Here is a 22,502-nt window from a genome sequence, read left to right as displayed (position 1 = left end):
CAAGGGAAAATATTAGGACCTGCATTAAAGAAGTTCCACGCCTAAATAGTCCTTTTACTACTTTTTAGGAGTGTCCACGATGCATCAAGGTAGTGTGCATTGTTATGTGCATTTGCAGAAAAAATAAACATTTTTTTACAAATATAAGCTCATAGTGCAATGAATATGTACTGTTGTCGGTTCATACATAAAGAGATCACAAAACCTAATAGTACGATCAAATGTTGTTGATAATGACTATAGATTCGATTACTGCTGCTTGAGATTATTATTATTATTATTATTATTATTATTATTATTATTATTCCACTTTTCTCACTGAGACTCAAATCAGATTACACAATGTGAGTCAGTACAGTCAATTCCAAAGATACTTCAATAAACAATGTAATAGGGTATATAAATGCAAATGCGCCCAGATTTAAAACCAGCAGAAATCCAGCACAGAATTGAAGAATTACTGAAACACTGCATAAGCAATTCTAAGTCTGGCATATTAAACATCGTAGGAACTACTCAGTAGTATCATTCATACAGCAACAGATAGTATATGATAGTATAGTCTATAGTCCCTCCCTATCCCTTTACTCATGCATCTCTTTGAGACCACTTGCCTCCAGTACAGCCCTCTGATTTGAGTAAGAAATCCCTCTTGAATAATTTAGGTTTGCATTGTTTGTGAAAAGGCAGGATAGTGGAGGCTTTCCTGACTTATGAGTAGAGATGGGCACGATCCACATTACGATCGGAAAAAACCCACGATAATGGCGATCGTGCAATCGTGACCCCGCGGATTGTTATCATCCACGGCCAACGATCCAGCAATCGGGAGGGGCCTGGATTGGGGCAATCTGGCTCGGATCGGGGATCCAGACACTCAGGCACCAGCAATCTATTCCCTTGGCAACGGAGCCAGGGGAATGCCTGAGCTCTGTTTGCCCTCCTTCTGTCGCCCTGGAAACCCAAATGGAAGCCCAGCTTCCCTTGATCAGCAGGGCTTCCTTCCAACCATGGAGCAGCAAAGCAGTCACCAGTTGGGAGAAGACACCCAGGGGAGGGAGGGGGGAGGGGGTGTTCTGTAGCCATGGGCACTCCAATCTCATCCCTGCAAACCCTGATAGGCAGCTCTGACGGCCAAACACAGACAGCCAAACACAAACACAGATGCCGCCGGCATCACCCACTGTCCCTGTATCGCTGGGAACAGCGGGGTGCCCCTCTGCTTTTGCCTCCACGATCCATGATCCACGGATCGGGAACGGGAGATGCTTGGTGCGGGTCGTTAAATCAGGATCGTCACCGGCGCCAATCCACGATCAGCTTGATCATTAATTTTTTTTGGATCGTGCCCATCTCTACTTATGAGTTTCAATCAAAGCCTTCTTTGGCAGCAGCAATACTAGCAACAAATCTATGTTCAACATACCCATAATTCAAAATATTCAGAGTAGGATGAGTGTATAGCTGCCTTGATATATACCTCTATGCTAACTAAAATTAAAAACCATCAAAAATATTTTAAGTAAGTTCTAGGCACTCTCAATGTTACATGATCTGAGCATGGCCAGACCGCATTTCTTCAAGGAATCGCTGGAGTTGATGAACTTACTGAAGTTAGTTAAAGATGCCACAGAGGAAAACTGAGGTTCTAGTTGCAGGCACAAATCTAACAGTACTTCTCACCTTCAAACCTGCTCTTTTAGGGGGAATACAGCCCCTTCCAAAATATATTTAATCCTTGATTGGCTGTAATTAACATTGTTAAAGATGTCACTTCCAGGCACTCATTGGGAACATTCTCTGACTCACCTGAAATAGAGTTCAGTGTCCTCCGCATACCGATGACACCTCCCTTCACGTCCCCAGACGACCTCTCATGTAGATGTTAAACTGTAAGAATAGCACCCTGTGGGATTCCACAAAGAAAATGCCACAAGGCAAAAGCTATGTCATCCTTTAACACTTTTTGAAATCTAGGAAGGTGCTATTCTAGAACTCACAGCATTAAATGACAACCTGACTGGTTTGTAAAATCCTCCCTCCCTCAGGAATAATGTTTAAGGGCAAAACATTTTTCGGCATGTAGAAATGCATAAACATAATCTCAGCATCCTTTTTAGCCATGTCTGGATGTGCAGTTGCCCGACAGATCTTGCTAGGGGATCGACTGTTTGCCTGGCTTCCTCTGCAAAGAGACAAATGACCCTTTTTGATATTATACAAAATGACAAACTGCTAGGCTGTATTATACGGAATTTGAGTGAGAACGAAAACGAGAGTGCTACGTGTCAGTTTTTGTCTCCAGGATTATATGCAAATAGAGACTGAAATCCTGCTAGTAGTAAGGTTGTTGACATTTAGTTGACTTTACCAAGATTTAAACAGCCTACCTGTGTGCAAGACTGTAGCCATAGCACAACACTACCACAAATGACTGTGCGCCTTTCCTCGAACAGAGATGGTATTTGTCTCTTTTTGTTAAATGTAGACATGACATTGGCTTTTAATAAAAGCAACAAGATAGACCCTGAAAGGTCATGGAATAGTCTTAAATTATTATTATTATTATTATTATTATTTCTGAGATGGAAAATGGCACATAAATATCTTAAAATACATAATCAAAATTATTCATTATTATTTATCAAAATATGCATGCATTCTGTAAACAATCTTTGAATTTGAAAGAAAGAAATGCTTTCAGCATAGCTGATTAATTTTATTTTCATCTCCTTTCTGAAAGGCTGGCAGTGCCATCCTGAAATGAAGGTACATCCTGTCAGGGCTTGCAGTGGCCACCGCTGGGCGGGGCGCTGGGCAGTCTGCTCCTGACGTCAAAGGGGGGCCAGGGATTCTGTGGGACCCTGCTCTGTGGAAGGAGGGGCAGTATACATCTCCCAGACTCCCTCTCAATCCACTCACTGGCCTGCTCAACCTGTGCCACTCACCCTCTTTGGTCTCTGTCATCTCCTCCTCCTTCATCCACTCTCCTCCTGGCCCCCGCCCCCGCCCCCGCTGACAAGGTTGGACACTTGTCAGCTTACCTCAAGTTTTGATGAGAAATGTTGGCATCCTGGTCTTACAGCTTGGCTCTCAATTTAATTGTACAGAACACCCACCCACACCCACACACACACACACAGTGGAGGGGAAGGGGGGCACCCAACGAGAGCCCGACGCCTGCACTCCCCTCCCAACCATATGTTCTCCCTCCCATAGACTGCAGCTTTGTAAACTTCAATTAAATGGAGAGCCAAGCTGCAAGACCAGGATGCCTACATTTCCCATCAAAACTTGAGGGAAGCTGACAAGCGTCCAACCTGTGTCAGGTGTCACTTGTAGCTTGGCTCACTGTTAGTGAGGGCAGCTGAAGACTGTTAGCTAGACAAAGAACTGTGGCAGAATTTTCAGTGTTTCATATCACCCAGTTCTTATCATGTGGAAATTAGCCTTCTAGGCACTGTAGTAGCTTCCAGTCTCCAAAGCAGCTACAGGCCTTGTGAGTCACATTTCAAGCCTCTTCTCACTCCATGTGCACAGAAAGACCTCTCTGGTACAACCGCTTACACAGTTCTCCATGTGAGAATAGTCCAGCTGAAATTCCTCACAGTGCATTGCAAAAGCTCTACTTGACCACTCATAAAGAAAAGACTTAACACATTTCATATGGATTTGTCTAACAGGGTACAGTAAGCTTATACTTGTGAACTGCCATGGTATTAAGGCTATCCTTCATTATCATGCAACAAACTGTACTGCTTGTGATCAAGATATGGTGGAACGTGCCAACTGCAGTCTATAGAAAGTCCACATAAGGGTTGCCATATGCCCACTGGCATTCCCGCAGCCAACAGAAGCAATTTTTTTAATCACTGTCAGCAACAATGTGACATCACTTCCAGAAAAAACCAGAAATGAAGCCACTCCTCTCTAGGAATTACCAAAAACTTTACCATTGTTTCCTAGAGATAGCTAGGGAGGCATGACATCACTTCCTTTTTTGCTGAAGTGACATCACAAAGTCCTTGACAGACACCCCCAACGCCTCCCCAGTTTCCTGGTGTTTGCCAAGCCAGGCCTAGCAACCTCATTGCACTCTTCTGATTTGGCTTAACCTGTGCTACTCAAGCTAGAGAGGGAAACCTCCTAACAACCAGTCGTTATCCAGGGAGCCTCAGCTCAAGGAGGCAGGAATTGGGCTTATAATAAAACACCCTATAACATGTATTGACTTCTAATTTTAGTCATGCATTACCCCGTTCACAAATGATTGTACTGGAGACTGCATTTGGAATAAGGTTTACTGCAAGGAATTCAATATTGGCCAGAGGAAGACGAGACTCGAAATGAGCCAAAACAAACAGGGCCAGCAAAGCTCGTGCCAACTCCTTTGAAGTGCTGCCTCTGTTCCATCTCATCGGAGGAAAACAAGCGGCTTCTTTAGACCTCATGCTGAAGGACTCTCTACGTTCCGCAAAAGACAAATTATAAAACAGAACGTACGTTCCGCAAAAGGCAACCTATAAAATAGAAAGGACAGACATACAAAAAAAGTTTTGGGACTGGACTTTGTAACTATATGTACATAACAATTGTCTTCTATATGTGGTGATTGTAATGCATGACTAAAATTAGAAGTCAATACATGTTATAGGGTGTTTTATTATAACCCCAATTCCTGCCTCCTTAACCTGTGCTACTTACTGATGTATTGAAGGCAGATATGCTTTTTTACATAATATGATATTGGGGTCAACTAAAGCTCAGTTTGTTCATAGGGTTTTTAAAAAAATAAAATAAAAATGGAATGTAAAAATGGAATGTATTTGATTATTATCCCAGTTTAATTTAAATATGAAATTGAAAAGTAGTTATATAGAGATAGTATATGGATTCTATAATTGCCCACAATGTTAATTCATATGTGGTCTAATACAGTATACTGTTTCATTTTTCCCTTAGGTTCAAAGCATAAATAGAAAAAAAATATTAAAAACACCTCCTTATCTTAACGGCTGACTCAACAATGAAGCAGAAGTTCTATTAAATGAGTTTTTACCATATTAATGTCCTTCAGAAAATCATATACAAATTCAAAATAAATAATTACAAATTCACTCTAACTCAGGTTTTATTGACTGTGTTGTTCTTTGTTGAAAACTGTACTTTTTAAATGATTTTAAAAATGTGGGGATAGGTTGAAACATAACAGGTCACTTCCTTTATTTACTTTATTTATCATCCACTTTTCTCATTGAGACTTACAGTGCAATCCTAAACAGAGTTATTCCAGTCTAAGCCTAATGGGCTTAGCCTGAAGTAACTCTATTCAGGATTGTACTGTTAAAGTGGATTACAAAATTATACAACAATCCAATATAAATCAGTATAATATATGCAATAAACCAAGCAATACAAATGGACACAATAAAAGAACCGGGGGGGGGGCGGATACATGCAATAAACAGGACTTCAGAAATGACAAAAAAAATCATGAACTAAAGGACAAGCATATTCACTTCATAAAAAGTGCATAATTCCATTTGGCCACATTCCTGTTCCCTTTATTAAAAATTATAATATGGTGTTTTCTACGTCAAACATTGGTCCAACCTTCCACTCCATCACTGAAATTGAGATCCTTGACTTGGCACAAACAGGATTTCTTTGGCACTGACCACAATCCATAAAGTACTTTCCTGTGATAAGCAGTAAGCACCACTGAATAAAATGGGACTTACTTCCAAGTTGACCTGCCTAGGATTGCTCCATTCAGGAGGGTTCCCCTGGTGAACTCCACTTCCCTTTCAGAGGTATGTGCGCTCTAAACAGCCAGGCAAGAACCCTTCAAATTTCAAAGTGATGTGTTGGAATTCATTATCCTACAATTTAAGAGGGTCTAAGTGGTAAGAAGGTAAGGGGAGATAATTGAATGTGAGAAGGCAGAGGGTGACTAAATTGGACACAGTTTTGAAGATACACAACTATAGATAGGCAAGCTTTACTTCCCCGTGTGTTCTGCATAAAGATAACCTCCTGAGTCATTTTGGTGACTCAGTTTGGTGTAGTGGTTAAGAGTGTAGTGGTTAAGAGTGGCAGGACTCTGATCTGGAGAACTGGGTTTCATTCCCCACTCCACCGCTTGAAGCCAGCTGGGTGACCTTGGGTCCGTCACAGTTCCTCGGAGCTCTTTCAGCCCCACCCACCTCACAGGGAGATTGTTGTTGGGATGATAATAACATGCTTTGTAAACCACTCTTAAGTGGACATTAAGTTGTCCTGAAGAGTGGTATATAAATTGAATGTTGATGATGATGATGATGTTGATATTTCATTGCCCTGTTTCTTTAATCCATCCACACAGCAAAATGGTCCTGTGAAAGGGTTTCCCAAAGGTAAAAATTCTGATTATCATGTCTTACAAAACATTAGAATAATTAAGTTTTCATATAGTGTTGTCTTAACCTGAACAGAGCAGGAAATTTAATCACACATTAGGTTGAGGCTTGGATGGGCATGCAGTTCAGAATTAGAACAGGGATTGATTGGCCTGAATTTGGGACAATTAGGAATTGGTATCCAGAATTACTTCAGAATTCTCCCTAAACTTATACAGTGCCCAAGTAAACCTATTCCATTACCTGTTAGAAAGACCCATTTTGCCAGTGTTCACTCTGTCTGACTCTCTCTCTCAAGATTTAACTGCCAGGATTTAACTGTCACCTTGTTTATGATGTCATATGTGACATCAGAAGGCAAGTTTGCATTCACCCTAGGCCATTGTCATGACAACGGCAGTGGTCAGTAACAGCCTTGCTATCCAGTGTATGCTGTTTATTGGCAGTTCCATAACCCAAGTCTGAGGAAGCGTAACCTGACAGCCTACTTCCTATATTTTTAAAACTAGGAGATCCAATGAAATGTGGCATTTTATTTGCCATGTGATCCACTTTTTCTAAGGTGATGTACCAGGTAAGATTGTTTGTGTTCAAGATTGGTATCTTTACGTTCTGACCTTTTTGCCCTCCTGTCCTTCATTTGAAAATAATGCCCCATAAAATATTCCGTGCATGTTAATCTTAGGTTGTTTAATGTAACTTCTTCTATGGAGACTTTGGCTCAAATTTCCCTTATTGTATCTAGCGGGCAGTCTCCCCTTTCCCAAAATTGCAAACCTAATTCATGCGAGGGCAGGGGCCAGCAACTTGGAGTCAGCAACTATGAGACTCAGGGCCAGCCAGTGGGGCCCAATTTGAAATTCTGGGGCCCAACTTGAAAAATTTTTGTGGAGCCCAGTTCACAGCTAAAGTCTGCAGAATCTTTAATAGAAATTTTATTGAATGGGTTAACATATCACATAATACACAACTTGAAAAAATTTTGTGGAGCCCAGTTCACAGCTAAAGTCTGCAGAATCTTAGAGATATAAATAAAATCCATCTAGATTGCCCTGGTGCGGGGGCCCCCTTAGGAGCAGCCCGAGGGGCCCAATTTGGTCAAATTGCTCCAAATGTCTTAAGGCCAACCCTGATGAGACTGTGCAGGGGTTGGAGCAAATTTCTGATGAACCAAATGTTTGTTGGAGCGAATTTCTGATGAACTGTGACAAAATGAGCTCATAAAACATGACCAGGAGAAAACGATCAATAATTTTCCTGTCAACTCCAGCAGAATCCAACAATTGTAGGGTGGCTGCTGTGGACAGCACTGTTAGTGGCAGGAAAAGAAAAAGCTACTCTATGGGCTGACCCACGTTTGCCATTGCCGGCTGCCAGTGCTAATCCCCTACCCTGCAGAAAGGAGGTGTACAGAGCAGAAAGCCCCCCCGTGATGCTGGAATTGTTAGATGAGAAATTATAGTTAATTATTAACCTATGTTTTTGCATCATTTCCAAGCCTCCTAAATACATGTGTCTTGGAGAAAATTGTTTTGAATCCTTTTGGCAATTTTGGGAGTTTATAAACTTTTGAAAATGTTTAGAATGGAAAATGATGTGCTATAGGGTTGGATTGTTGGATGTGACAGAATAGACTCCATCTTGTGTTTGCTTTAATTTAGGTTGTTTAGTTAAGGGAACATGGCCACACACCCTGGGAAGTTGAGCAAAACTCCAGGGTAGGCCTACAAATCCCAGATGCCTCTATGGCCAAAAAGCGTGGGAAAGCCAGGGGGCGGAGTCAGAAGATACAAATGTTTCAGCCAGCCTGGGAGGGGGGAATGGTCCTGCAACCCTCAGAGAGGCCAGGAGGCTCTTGCTGCAGATGCCCACAGGCAGACAGAGAGAGGCCTTGGGGATCAGGGAAGGCAGCAGTGGGAAGGAATCCTCAGAGGGAACCAGAACTACCTGTAGAAGGCAGGAGGCCAGGCTGCAACCCCTGGGTGTGCCAGAAGGGCTCAGGGACTGGAATGACAGGACCCTGACAGGAATGACGGCCCCTGGGTGTGACAGAAGGGCTCGGGGACTGGAATGACAGGCCCCTGGCTGGAATGACGACCCCTGGGTGTGCCAGAAGGGCTCTGGGACTGGAACGACAGGGTCTGTGCTGGAATGACGGCCCCTGTGTGTGACAGAAGGGCTCAGGGACTGGAATGACAGGCCCCTGACAGGAATGACGGGCCCTGGGTGTGACAGAAGGGCTCGGGGACTGGAATGACAGGCCCCTGACTGGAATAATGGCCCCTGGGTGTGCCAGAAGGGCTCTGGGACTGGAAGGACAGGCCCCTGGCTGGAATGATGGTCCCTGGGTGTGCCAGAAGGGCTCGGGGACTGGAATGACAGGCCCCTGACTGGAATGGCGGGCCCTGGGTGTGCCAGAAGGGCTCGGGGACTGGAATGACAGGCCCCTGACTGGAATGACGACCCCTGGGTGTGACAGAAGGGCTCAGGGACTGGAATGACAGGCCCCTGACTGGAATGACGGGCCCTGGGTGTGACAGAAGGGCTCTGGGACTGGAATGACAGGCCCCTGACTGGAATAACCGCCCCTGGGTGTGCCGGAAGGGCTCTGGGACTGGAATGACAGGCCCCATGCTGGAATGACGACGCCTGAGTGTGCCAGAAGGGCTCTGGGACTGGAACGACAGGCTCTGTGCTGGAATGACGGCCCCTGTGTGTGACAGAAGGGCTCAGGGACTGGAATGACAGGACCCTGACAGGAATGACGGGCCCTGGGTGTGACAGAAGGGCACGGGGACTGGAAGGACAGGCCCCTGGCTGGAATGACGACCCCTGGGTGTGCCAGAAGGGCTCTGGGACTGGAACGACAGACTCTGTGCTGGAATGACGGCCCCTGTGTGTGACAGAAGGGCTCAGGGACTGGAATGACAGGACCCTGACAGGAATGACGGGCCCTGGGTGTGACAGAAGGGCTCAGGGACTGGAATGACAGGCCCCTGACTGGAATAAAGGCCCCTGGGTGTGTGAGAAGGGCGGTGAGACTGGAATGACAGGCCCCTGACTGGAATAACGGGCCCTGGGTGTGACAGAAGGGCTCGAGGACTGGAATGACAGGCCCCTGACTGGAATGACAGGCCCTGGGTGTGCCAGAAGGGCTCGGGGACTGGAATGACAGGCCCCTGACTGGAATAAAGGCCCCTGGGTGTGCCAGAAGGGCTCGGGGACTGGAATGACAGGCCCCTGACTGGAATGACGGCGCCTGGGTGTGCCAGAAGGGCTCTGGGACTGGAATGACAGGCCCCAGACTGGAATGACGACACTTAGGTGTGCCAGAAGGGCTTGGGGACTGGATTGACAGGCCCCATGCTGGAACGACGGCCCCTGGGTGTGCCAGAAGGGCTCTGGGACTGGAATGACAGGCCCCTGACTGGAATGACGGGCCCTCAGTGTGCCAGAAGGGCTCAGGGACTGGAATGACAGGCAGCTGACTGGAATGACGGTGTCTGGGTGTGCCAGAAGGGCTCGGGGACTGGATTGACAGGCTCTGTGCTGGAATGACGGCCCCTGTGTGTGACAGAAAGGCTCAGGGACTGGAATGACAGGACCCTGACTGGAATAACGGCCCCTGGGTGTGCCAGAAGGGTTCTGGGACTGGAAGGACAGGCCCCTGGCTGGAATGACGACCCCTGGGTGTGCCAGAAGGGCTCTGGGACTGGAACGACAGACTCTGTGCTGGAATGACGGCCCCTGTGTGTGACAGAAGGGCTCAGGGACTGGAATGACAGGACCCTGACAGGAATGACGGGCCCTGGGTGTGACAGAAGGGCTCAGGGACTGGAATGACAGGCCCCTGACTGGAATAAAGGCCCCTGGGTGTGTGAGAAGGGCGGTGAGACTGGAATGACAGGCCCCTGACTGGAATAACGGGCCCTGGGTGTGACAGAAGGGCTCGAGGACTGGAATGACAGGCCCCTGACTGGAATGACAGGCCCTGGGTGTGCCAGAAGGGCTCGGGGACTGGAATGACAGGCCCCTGACTGGAATAAAGGCCCCTGGGTGTGCCAGAAGGGCTCGGGGACTGGAATGACAGGCCCCTGACTGGAATGACGGCGCCTGGGTGTGCCAGAAGGGCTCTGGGACTGGAATGACAGGCCCCAGACTGGAATGACGACACCTAGGTGTGCCAGAAGGGCTTGGGGACTGGATTGACAGGCCCCATGCTGGAATGACGGCCCCTGGGTGTGCCAGAAGGGCTCTGGGACTGGAATGACAGGCCCCTGACTGGAATGACGGGCCCTCAGTGTGCCAGAAGGGCTCAGGGACTGGAATGACAGGCAGCTGACTGGAATGACGGTGTCTGGGTGTGCCAGAAGGGCTCGGGGACTGGATTGACTGGCCCCATGCTGGAATGACGGCCCCTGGGTGTGCCAGAAGGGCTCGGGGACTGGAATGACAGGCCCCTGCCTGGAATGACGGCCCCTGGGTGGGCCAGAAGGGCTCTGGGACTGGAATGACAGGCCCCTGACTGGAATGAAGGGCCCTGGGTGTGACAGAAGGGCTCTGGGACTGGAATGACAGGCTCTATGCTGGAATGTCGGACCCTGGGTGTGCCAGAAGGGCTCTGGGACTGGAATAACAGGCCCCTGACTGGAATGACGGCCCGTGGGTGTGATAAATTATGTCTTGGCTCCTTGCTAATGCTATTTCTTTAAACTTGAAAATATTTGCTGTATGGTACTCTATCGTATCAGGACAAGCTTTACTGTATAAACTCAACATTACCTCCACTGACCTATCAAAATCTGCACAAAAAAGTTAACTCATTCAGCCCCTACTCCTCATAAAGGAACTAATTCCAGTAAGAAACAACTGAGCAACAAAATGGAAAGCATTCCAGAGTCAAGAAATTGTTTTTTTCCCCATTTCCTTGCAAGCCGTATAAGTGGGGAAGGGGGGAAACAATCCAAACTTCTAAAAAAAACAGTTTAATATGTCACTAGCAGTTTGTGCTACCCAGCAGTATTGAGGTTCGGGGGGGGGGGGCATTATCTCTTGCTCCCAATAAAGACAGGCCCTTGATTTTGCACTTTTGTTCAACAGGCCCAAATGAGTTCACTTTCCACAGGGTCTCTCAGAGGCTGTACATATATCATGTTTTTTGATTTAGCATTTGGTATGAAAATTTCTTTCTTATTAATTTGAGTTCAATAGTTTTTGTTATCAACATTATATTGCCTTTTCAGTGGGTGGTGGGTAGGGGGTGAAGTTTTGTTATTTTATACTAGAAACAGAGCCCGTTGTGCAAATAAATACAATGTCTCTAGAAAGCTGGGGCTGCGGAGGGCTGGTGGGAAGTTGTGGTTAGAAAGGGCTGGCAGGTGGGGGGCAAGGTGGGTCTGGGGAGAGGTGAGAAGCAGGAGGGGTCTGGGGAGGGATGGCAGGTACGGAGGCAATGGAGGTTTGGGGAGGGCTGAGAGGCAGGAGGGGTGTGAAGAGGAATGACAGGTAGGGAGGCAACGAGGTTTTGGGGAGGTCTGAGAGTCAGTTGGGGTGTGGAGAGGAAAGGCAGGTAGGGAGGCAATGGGTGTTTGGGAAGGGGTCAGAGGCAGGTGGGGTGTGGAAAGGAAATGCATGGAGGGAGGCAATGGGTGTTTGGGAAGGGGTCAGAGGCAGGTGGGGGTGGGGAGAGTAATGGCAGTTAGGGAGGCAATGGGGTTTTGGGGAGGGCTGAGAGCCAGGTGAGGTGTGGAGGGGAAAGGCAGGTAGGGAGGCAATGGGGTTTTGGGGAGGGCTGAGAGCCAGGTGAGGTGTGGAGGGGAAAGGCAGGTAGGGAGGCAATGGGGTTTTGGGGAGGGCTGAGAGCCAGGTGAGGTGTGGAGGGGAAAGGCAGGTAGGGAGGCAATGGGGTTTTCGGGAGGGGTCAGAGGCAGGTGGGGTGTGGAAAGGAAAGGCAGGGAGGGAGGCAATGGGGGTTTGGATCGGAGAGTGGAGTGCTGTGACTCCAGAGACCTTGCAGGGCGGTGGCACTCCGCTCACACCGCCTTTCCCCGGGCCCAAGGAGAGTGGAGAACTGCTGCCCTGCGAGGCCCCAGGAACTGTGTGCACTGCTCGCCTTGAACCTGGGTCAAGACGCTGCAAGAGGAGCACCGCTGCCATGCAAGGCCCCGGGTCTTTGCAGAGTGGCGTGCCCGGCTCCGGCAGGGCTGACATGGCAGCGGGTGCTTTGCCCTCGTCCTGTCCCTGCCGAAAGCAGCGCGGCGCGGTTCTGGCAGGGGTCAGAGGGCAACAGGCTTCTCTCCTGCCACGGCTCCCCTGAGGCTTCCTGAAACGCCGCCCTTGCTGCCCTTCCTGCGCTACCGCGGGAAGGGCTGAGAGGGGCACCGCTGTGGTGCAAGGGCTGAGCGGAGTGCTGCTGCCGTGCAAAGCCCCAGATCTTTGCAGAGTGGTACACCTGGCTCCGGCAGGGCTGACGCGGCAGCAAGCACTTCGCTCTCGCCCTGTCACCCCGTTCCTTCCGAAATCGGTGCGGCTTGGCTCCAGCATGGATCAGAGGATGGCGGGCTTCTCTCCCGCCATTGCTCCCCCAGGGCTTGCCGACGCGCCACCCTTCTCATGCCGCTGCCACCGTCCTCCGAACGGGCTGCGAAACCTGCAGCATCGAGTGGCACCCTCCAGAAGCGGCCTGCCTGGTGCACTTACTGGTGCATCGGAAACCCGCTAAGGGAATTATAAAGTAGGACTAGCAACAAAGCCCGTTGTAGGGGGAAAAAACCAACAGGCTCTAGAAAGGGCAGAGCAGGCGAGGCAGGCATTTCCTCTTCCACCGCAACATGATCTGGTCAAGGGGAGGGCCAGGCAGCCGGGCCTGGCATTGCCCCCTCTGCTGCACCCCAATATGGGCAGGGGGAAGACAGGGTGGCTGGGCCTGGCATTGCTCCCTCCCCAGTGCTGACCAACCATGTTGGGAAAGGGCTGGGAGGCGGGGCGGGGGGCGTCGGGGGGAGCGGCGCAGCCGCGACCCCCGGGGGCCCCCGGCCCGCCGAAGGCGGGGCGGGGGGCGTCGGGGGGAGCGGCGCAGCCGCGACCCCCGGGGGCCCCCGGCCCGCCGAAGGCGGGGCGGGGGGCGTCGGGGGGAGCGGCGCAGCCGCGACCCCCGGGGGCCCCCGGCCCGCCGAAGGCGGGGCGGGGGGCGTCGGGGGGAGCGGCGCAGCCGCGACCCCCGGGGGCCCCCGGCCCGCCGAAGGCGGGGCGGGGGGCGTCGGGGGGAGCGGCGCAGCCGCGACCCCCGGGGGCCCCCGGCCCGCCGAAGGCGGGGCGGGGGGCGTCGGGGGGAGCGGCGCAGCCGCGACCCCCGGGGGCCCCCGGCCCGCCAAAGGCGGGGCGGGGGGCGTCGGGGGGAGCGGCGCAGCCGCGACCCCCGGGGGCCCCCGGCCCGCCAAAGGCGGGGCGGGGGGCGTCGGGGGGAGCGGCGCAGCCGCGACCCCCGGGGGCCCCCGGCCCGCCAAAGGCGGGGCGGGGGGCGTCGGGGGGAGCGGCGCAGCCGCGACCCCCGGGGGCCCCCGGCCCGCCAAAGGCGGGGCGGGGGGCGTCGGGGGGAGCGGCGCAGCCGCGACCCCCGGGGGCCCCCGGCCCGCCAAAGGCGGGGCGGGGGGCGTCGGGGGGAGCGGCGCAGCCGCGACCCCCGGGGGCCCCCGGCCCGCCAAAGGCGGGGCGGGGGGCGTCGGGGGGAGCGGCGCAGCCGCGACCCCCGGGGGCCCCCGGCCCGCCAAAGGCGGGGCGGGGGGCGTCGGGGGGAGCGGCGCAGCCGCGACCCCCGGGGGCCCCCGGCCCGCCAAAGGCGGGGCGGGGGGCGTCGGGGGGAGCGGCGCAGCCGCGACCCCCGGGGGCCCCCGGCCCGCCAAAGGCGGGGCGGGGGGCGTCGGGGGGAGCGGCGCAGCCGCGACCCCCGGGGGCCCCCGGCCCGCCAAAGGCGGGGCGGGGGGCGTCGGGGGGAGCGGCGCAGCCGCGACCCCCGGGGGCCCCCGGCCCGCCAAAGGCGGGGCGGGGGGCGTCGGGGGGAGCGGCGCAGCCGCGACCCCCGGGGGCCCCCGGCCCGCCAAAGGCGGGGCGGGGGGCGTCGGGGGGAGCGGCGCAGCCGCGACCCCCGGGGGCCCCCGGCCCGCCAAAGGCGGGGCGGGGGGCGTCGGGGGGAGCGGCGCAGCCGCGACCCCCGGGGGCCCCCGGCCCGCCAAAGGCGGGGCGGGGGGGCGTCGGGGGGAGCGGCGCAGCCGCGACCCCCGGGGGCCCCCGGCCCGCCAAAGGCGGGGCGGGGGGCGTCGGGGGGAGCGGCGGAGCCGCGACCCCCGGGGGGCCCCCGGCCCGCCAAAGGCGGGGCGGGGGGCGTCGGGGGGAGCGGCGCAGCCGCGACCCCCGGGGGGCCCCCGGCCCGCCAAAGGCGGGGCGGGGGGCGTCGGGGGGAGCGGCGCAGCCGCGACCCCCGGGGGGCCCCCGGCCCGCCAAAGGCGGGGCGGGGGGCGTCGGGGGGAGCGGCGCAGCCGCGACCCCCGGGGGGCCCCCGGCCCGCCAAAGGCGGGGCGGGGGGCGTCGGGGGGAGCGGCGCAGCCGCGACCCCCGGGGGGCCCCCGGCCCGCCAAAGGCGGGGCGGGGGGCGTCGGGGGGAGCGGCGCAGCCGCGACCCCCGGGGGGCCCCCGGCCCGCCAAAGGCGGGGCGGGGGGCGTCGGGGGGAGCGGCGCAGCCGCGACCCCCGGGGGGCCCCCGGCCCGCCAAAGGCGGGGCGGGGGGCGTCGGGGGGAGCGGCGCAGCCGCGACCCCCGGGGGGCCCCCGGCCCGCCAAAGGCGGGGCGGGGGGCGTCGGGGGGAGCGGCGCAGCCGCGACCCCCGGGGGGCCCCCGGCCCGCCAAAGGCGGGGCGGGGGGCGTCGGGGGGAGCGGCGCAGCCGCGACCCCCGGGGGGCCCCCGGCCCGCCAAAGGCGGGGCGGGGGGCGTCGGGGGGAGCGGCGCAGCCGCGACCCCCGGGGGGCCCCCGGCCCGCCAAAGGCGGGGCGGGGGGCGTCGGGGGGAGCGGCGCAGCCGCGACCCCCGGGGGGCCCCCGGCCCGCCAAAGGCGGGGCGGGGGGCGTCGGGGGGAGCGGCGCAGCCGCGACCCCCGGGGGGCCCCCGGCCCGCCAAAGGCGGGGCGGGGGGCGTCGGGGGGAGCGGCGCAGCCGCGACCCCCGGGGGGCCCCCGGCCCGCCAAAGGCGGGGCGGGGGGCGTCGGGGGGAGCGGCGCAGCCGCGACCCCCGGGGGGCCCCCGGCCCGCCAAAGGCGGGGCGGGGGGCGTCGGGGGGAGCGGCGCAGCCGCGACCCCCGGGGGGCCCCCGGCCCGCCAAAGGCGGGGCGGGGGGCGTCGGGGGGAGCGGCGCAGCCGCGACCCCCGGGGGGCCCCCGGCCCGCCAAAGGCGGGGCGGGGGGCGTCGGGGGGAGCGGCGCAGCCGCGACCCCCGGGGGGCCCCCGGCCCGCCAAAGGCGGGGCGGGGGGCGTCGGGGGGAGCGGCGCAGCCGCGACCCCCGGGGGGCCCCCGGCCCGCCAAAGGCGGGGCGGGGGGCGTCGGGGGGAGCGGCGCAGCCGCGACCCCCGGGGGGCCCCCGGCCCGCCAAAGGCGGGGCGGGGGGCGTCGGGGGGAGCGGCGCAGCCGCGACCCCCGGGGGGCCCCCGGCCCGCCAAAGGCGGGGCGGGGGGGCGTCGGGGGGAGCGGCGCAGCCGCGACCCCCGGGGGGCCCCCGGCCCGCCAAAGGCGGGGCGGGGGGCGTCGGGGGGAGCGGCGCAGCCGCGACCCCCGGGGGGCCCCCGGCCCGCCAAAGGCGGGGCGGGGGGCGTCGGGGGGAGCGGCGCAGCCGCGACCCCCGGGGGGCCCCCGGCCCGCCAAAGGCGGGGCGGGGGGCGTCGGGGGGAGCGGCGCAGCCGCGACCCCCGGGGGGCCCCCGGCCCGCCAAAGGCGGGGCGGGGGGCGTCGGGGGGAGCGGCGCAGCCGCGACCCCCGGGGGGGCCCCCGGCCCGCCAAAGGCGGGGCGGGGGGCGTCGGGGGGAGCGGCGCAGCCGCGACCCCCGGGGGGCCCCCGGCCCGCCAAAGGCGGGGCGGGGGGCGTCGGGGGGAGCGGCGCAGCCGCGACCCCCGGGGGGCCCCCGGCCCGCCAAAGGCGGGGCGGGGGGCGTCGGGGGGAGCGGCGCAGCCGCGACCCCCGGGGGGCCCCCGGCCCGCCAAAGGCGGGGCGGGGGGCGTCGGGGGGAGCGGCGCAGCCGCGACCCCCGGGGGGCCCCCGGCCCGCCAAAGGCGGGGCGGGGGGCGTCGGGGGGAGCGGCGCAGCCGCGACCCCCGGGGGGCCCCCGGCCCGCCAAAGGCGGGGCGGGGGGCGTCGGGGGGAGCGGCGCAGCCGCGACCCCCGGGGGGCCCCCGGCCCGCCAAAGGCGGGGCGGGGGGCGTCGGGGGGAGCGGCGCAGCCGCGACCCCCGGGGGGCCCCCGGCCCGCCAAAGGCGGGGCGGGGGGGCGTCGGGGGGAGCGGCGCAGCCGCGACCCCCGGGGGGCCCCCGGCCCGCCAAAGGCGGGGCGGGGGGCGTCGGGGGGAGCGGCGCAGCCGCGACCCCCGGGGGGCCCCCGGCCCGCCAAAGGCGGGGCGGGGGGCGTCGGGGGGAGCGGCGCAGCCGCGACCCCCGGGGGGCCCCCGGCCCGCCAAAGGCGGGGCGGGGGGCGTCGGGGGGAGCGGCGCAGCCGCGACCCCCGGGGGGCCCCCGGCCCGCCAAAGGCGGGGCGGGGGGCGTCGGGGGGAGCGGCGCAGCCGCGACCCCCGGGGGGCCCCCGGCCCGCCAAAGGCGGGGCGGGGGGCGTCGGGGGGAGCGGCGCAGCCGCGACCCCCGGGGGGCCCCCGGCCCGCCAAAGGCGGGGCGGGGGGCGTCGGGGGGAGCGGCGCAGCCGCGACCCCCGGGGGGCCCCCGGCCCGCCAAAGGCGGGGCGGGGGGCGTCGGGGGGAGCGGCGCAGCCGCGACCCCCGGGGGGCCCCCGGCCCGCCAAAGGCGGGGCGGGGGGCGTCGGGGGGAGCGGCGCAGCCGCGACCCCCGGGGGGCCCCCGGCCCGCCAAAGGCGGGGCGGGGGGCGTCGGGGGGAGCGGCGCAGCCGCGACCCCCGGGGGGCCCCCGGCCCGCCAAAGGCGGGGCGGGGGGCGTCGGGGGGAGCGGCGCAGCCGCGACCCCCGGGGGGCCCCCGGCCCGCCAAAGGCGGGGCGGGGGGCGTCGGGGGGAGCGGCGCAGCCAAAGGCGGGGCGGGGGGCGTCGGGGGGAGCGGCGCAGCCGCGACCCCCGGGGGCCCCCGGCCCGCCAAAGGCGGGGCGGGGGGCGTCGGGGGGAGCGGCGCAGCCGCGACCCCCGGGGGCCCCCGGCCCGCCAAAGGCGGGGCGGGGGGCGTCGGGGGGAGCGGCGCAGCCGCGACCCCCGGGGGCCCCCGGCCCGCCAAAGGCGGGGCGGGGGGCGTCGGGGGGAGCGGCGCAGCCGCGACCCCCGGGGGCCCCCGGCCCGCCAAAGGCGGGGCGGGGGGCGTCGGGGGGAGCGGCGCAGCCGCGACCCCCGGGGGCCCCCGGCCCGCCAAAGGCGGGGCGGGGGGCGTCGGGGGGAGCGGCGCAGCCGCGACCCCCGGGGGCCCCCGGCCCGCCAAAGGCGGGGCGGGGGGCGTCGGGGGGAGCGGCGCAGCCGCGACCCCCGGGGGCCCCCGGCCCGCCAAAGGCGGGGCGGGGGGCGTCGGGGGGAGCGGCGCAGCCGCGACCCCCGGGGGCCCGGCTGTCTTTGTCTTTGTCTTTGTCTTTGTCTTTGTCTTTGTCTTTGTCTTTGTCTTTGTCTTTGTCTTTGTCTTTGTCTTTGTCTTTGTCTTTGTCTTTGTCTTTGTCTTTGTCTTTGTCTTTGTCTTTGTCTTTGTCTTTGTCTTTGTCTTTGTCTTTGTCTTTGTCTTTGTCTTTGTCTTTGTCTTTGTCTTTGTCTTTGTCTTTGTCTTTGTCTTTGTCTTTGTCTTTGTCTTTGTCTTTGTCTTTGTCTTTGTCTTTGTCTTTGTCTTTGTCTTTGTCTTTGTCTTTGTCTTTGTCTTTGTCTTTGTCTTTGTCTTTGTCTTTGTCTTTGTCTTTGTCTTTGTCTTTGTCTTTGTCTTTGTCTTTGTCTTTGTCTTTGTCTTTGTCTTTGTCTTTGTCTTTGTCTTTGTCTTTGTCTTTGTCTTTGTCTTTGTCTTTGTCTTTGTCTTTGTCTTTGTCTTTGTCTTTGTCTTTGTCTTTGTCTTTGTCTTTGTCTTTGTCTTTGTCTTTGTCTTCGTCTTCGTCTTCGTCTTCGTCTTCGTCTTCGTCTTCGTCTTCGTCTTCGTCTTCGTCTTCGTCTTCGTCTTCGTCTTCGTCTTCGTCTTCGTCTTCGTCTTCGTCTTCGTCTTCGTCTTCGTCTTCGTCTTCGTCTTCGTCTTCGTCTTCGTCTTCGTCTTCGTCTTCGTCTTCGTCTTCGTCTTCGTCTTCGTCTTCGTCTTCGTCTTCGTCTTCGTCTTCGTCTTCGTCTTCGTCTTCGTCTTCGTCTTCGTCTTCGTCTTCGTCTTCGTCTTCGTCTTCGTCTTCGTCTTCGTCTTCGTCTTCGTCTTCGTCTTCGTCTTCCGCCCTCGCCCCTCGCCCCTCGCCCCTCGCCCCTCGCCCCTCGCCCCTCGCCCCTCGCCCCTCGCCCCTCGCCCCTCGCCCCTCGCCCCTCGCCCCTCGCCCCTCGCCCCTCGCCCCTCGCCCCTCGCCCCTCGCCCCTCGCCCCTCGCCCCAGGGATGGGGGATTTTATTTTTGACAACCTCTTCTACAAGCAAAACTTTTGTGGTACAAAGTTGTAATGTTATAAAATGGTAGAAATTTCATAAAAGTGTAAATTTACTAACAATCCATCTCAAATAAGTATATAGATAATTCAAACAGTATTGCTTCAATAATCATATTAAGCATAAATATTAAACATAACTTTTAAACATTATGTGAAAAGTATTAAATACTCGGTAGAGATGGGTTGAAGGTTTTATCTTAAATCCTGAGCAGCTTGAAACCTTCAAGTGAGAACTGAAAACACGTTTCTCTGTTTTAGAGAAACTGTTTTTCAGTACAAAATAAATGGGATGTATTTTTTTGTTGCACTCTCCCAACCAGGACAAAGACTCCTCCTATGAGTTTAATGGCTTCTTTCATTAACAAACACTAGTTGTTTTCATTAAGTGAGGTATCAAAATATAAATGTTCATTTAAATGAAACAGAAAAATAGAACAGATGAAGACAACAAGAATTAAGTTTCCTAACATTCCTTAATGAAATCTAACTCAGTCAGATTAACGATGAAATGCATTCAAGTTACCGTAGCACATATTACATGGGTAAGTATCCTGCCTAGATCTTCATGAGATTTCTTTTGGCCAAAACCCTGATCTGCTATTTGGATTACCATTTTTATATATTATCTTATGCAGAAATCTAACATCTTTTCATATGATAACATAGATAAATATCAAACTACTATTTACTATTTCCAATCATGTGACATTCTACCTAGCCAAAAGTACCACTATGCCCAGCTGCAAGGTAAGAGATACGGATAGTAAAAATGACAGGAAAAGTTACATGACCAGATCATCCTTGGTCTCTGCTAACAATTAAAGAACATGTATTTGATACTGTTCACTATTTTTAATTAGCTGCCAAAGATAAAGAAGCACCAGTTATACACCATACTAGAAAAAGAACTACAGTGAAGTTCATACAGTGTTACTTAGAATGCATATGTTTCACTAAGTATGTGTTCTAAACCATAATCAGCAGTCTACTGGTTTGAATCCCACTACTGACATGAGCTCAGTAGGTGGCCTTGGGTCAGCCACTCCTCTCAGCCCCAGCTCCATTGTGGGGATAAGAATAACACTAACTTGTTCACTGCTCTGCGTGAGGCGCTAATATGTGTAAAAGAGCGGTATATAACCACAGTTATTATTATTATTTATATTTCCATGACACCATCCCTTGACCTGTGAAATTAAGTATTTTGATAAATATGAAAGTGATACAAAATATAAATGCATTGCATAATGTGTGAGTGTACATATACAAACTTTAAAAATTGTATTGGATAATACTGCAAAGCATGATTACTGAGAAAGCTGCTTTCACTGCTTTCAGTGTGGAGAGCTGCTTGTAGATCAAAACAACCTGGCGAGCTGTCTTCATGTAGAGTGCGCTTGATTCTCTTGTCTTTCAATTCTGCTTTCGTTCAGCATGGGTAAAACAATGTGTCAGCAGTAAACATTTGTATCACTCCTCTCTGAATGACCTTTTAAATTTTACTGCCTATCGTGTCAAAGCAATTAAAATTAACAATACAGTTACTAAGCTGCTAAGATCAATTAATGGCTCTTAGGCTTTATCTATTGATCTAGTGACATCTTCAAAACCCACTGGTAACAGACTATACATACTTCTCTTCTATCCACAATATATACACAAGAATTGATTACATATTCTTATCTTCTAAATTACATATTTAAATGACATATTATCTCCTAAATTAATTAGTCAAACTCTTACATCAAGGATTGGTGACAAGTTGTGGACAGACTATGCTTGGACAGAATGTACACTGAGAATAAATAACATCAAACAAATTGGAAACTAAATAAATCACTTTTATTTAACAAATAAATTTCTTCTGAAGTCTCTTTAGAAATTAAACAATAGAAACAAACTATGTGGCATTCCTCAAATCCATGTGTAGGTTACTATGGAAGTGGTACTTTGAGGGAAATTAATCTCCGTTGCCTCCTGTCATGAAGAGCAAAAAGAAAACATTAGAAATGAAATGATATCTAGAATAAGAAAACTAGAAGATGAACACAAAAAAGGCCACCCAATCTATAAACTTACTTGCATAAAATTAGAGGGAAAAACCTCCTCACATTCTATACAAGCTATTAAAGGCACCCAGGAAATACTCAAACTAATTCTGTAAAATTAGCCGATGTATTTGCTGAATACTACCAAACCATTTGTACATCAGACAATCCTGACACTAATTATATTTTAATTTTTTTATCATCACAGGAAATTTGGAAAAAAACTCACAAGAATATAAACAATATCTGGACCAGCCAGTCACAACAGAAGATGTTACAGTCACTATCGAATCCTTGAAAAAAATAACAAAGCTTCAGACAGGGATGGATTCCCTGCCAAATTTTTACAAAAAAATACATTCACCTACTTTCAACTCCACTAACTGCCACATGCAGCTCTGTTATGATAGGAGATAGCATCCCTCTATCTTGGTCAGAGGCTGAAATAGTAGTTACTTCAAAAAAGGACAATGATATTACAAATAATAAATCTTCACAACCAATACCCTTACTGAACCAAGACCAAAAGATCTTTACAAGCATATTTGCCAAAACATTGTCTAAATTTAAATAACCAACTACTTTCACCTTGACCAGACTGGCTTTATGCCAATAAGGAATCTTTTTGACAATACACGTAACACTTTAACTATAATTAATTTCTGTGTAGCATACAAAACCCCTGCATTACTTCTGACCTTTGATATAGAGAAGGCATTTGATTAAGTGGAAATACCATATCTAAAACTTTTACTTCAAAAAATGGGTTTTGGTGACCAATTCTAAAATGCCATTAATGCTCTTTATCTTTCTCCAAAAGCTACAGTTAGGACTAACAATGTACATTCGATAGATATCCATATAGCAAGGGGAACTAGACAAGGCTGTCCCCTTTCCCCATTTCTGTTTGCCATAACTATAGACAGGGCCGGTGCTACCATTAGACCAACTAGGCAGCCGCCTTAGGCACAGACCTCAAGAGGGGCATAATTTTATACAGATTACTTTCTTGAAAAAAATGCAACTGAGAAAATCTATTGAGCACCCCCTAAATGGTCCTGTCCACAGACATCAATCAGCTCAAAAGCTCACCGTAACTTTATTTATTTATTTATTTATTTATTTAATTTATTTGATGTATACCCTGCCCTCCCCACAGATAGGCTAAGGGTTGCTAACAACATTAAAAATACATTAAAATC

Source organism: Eublepharis macularius, chromosome 7 (assembly GCF_028583425.1).
Source record: "Eublepharis macularius isolate TG4126 chromosome 7, MPM_Emac_v1.0, whole genome shotgun sequence".
In the NCBI taxonomy this organism is placed as follows: Eukaryota; Metazoa; Chordata; class Lepidosauria; order Squamata; family Eublepharidae; genus Eublepharis; species Eublepharis macularius.
This window is presented reverse-complemented; position numbering follows the sequence as displayed.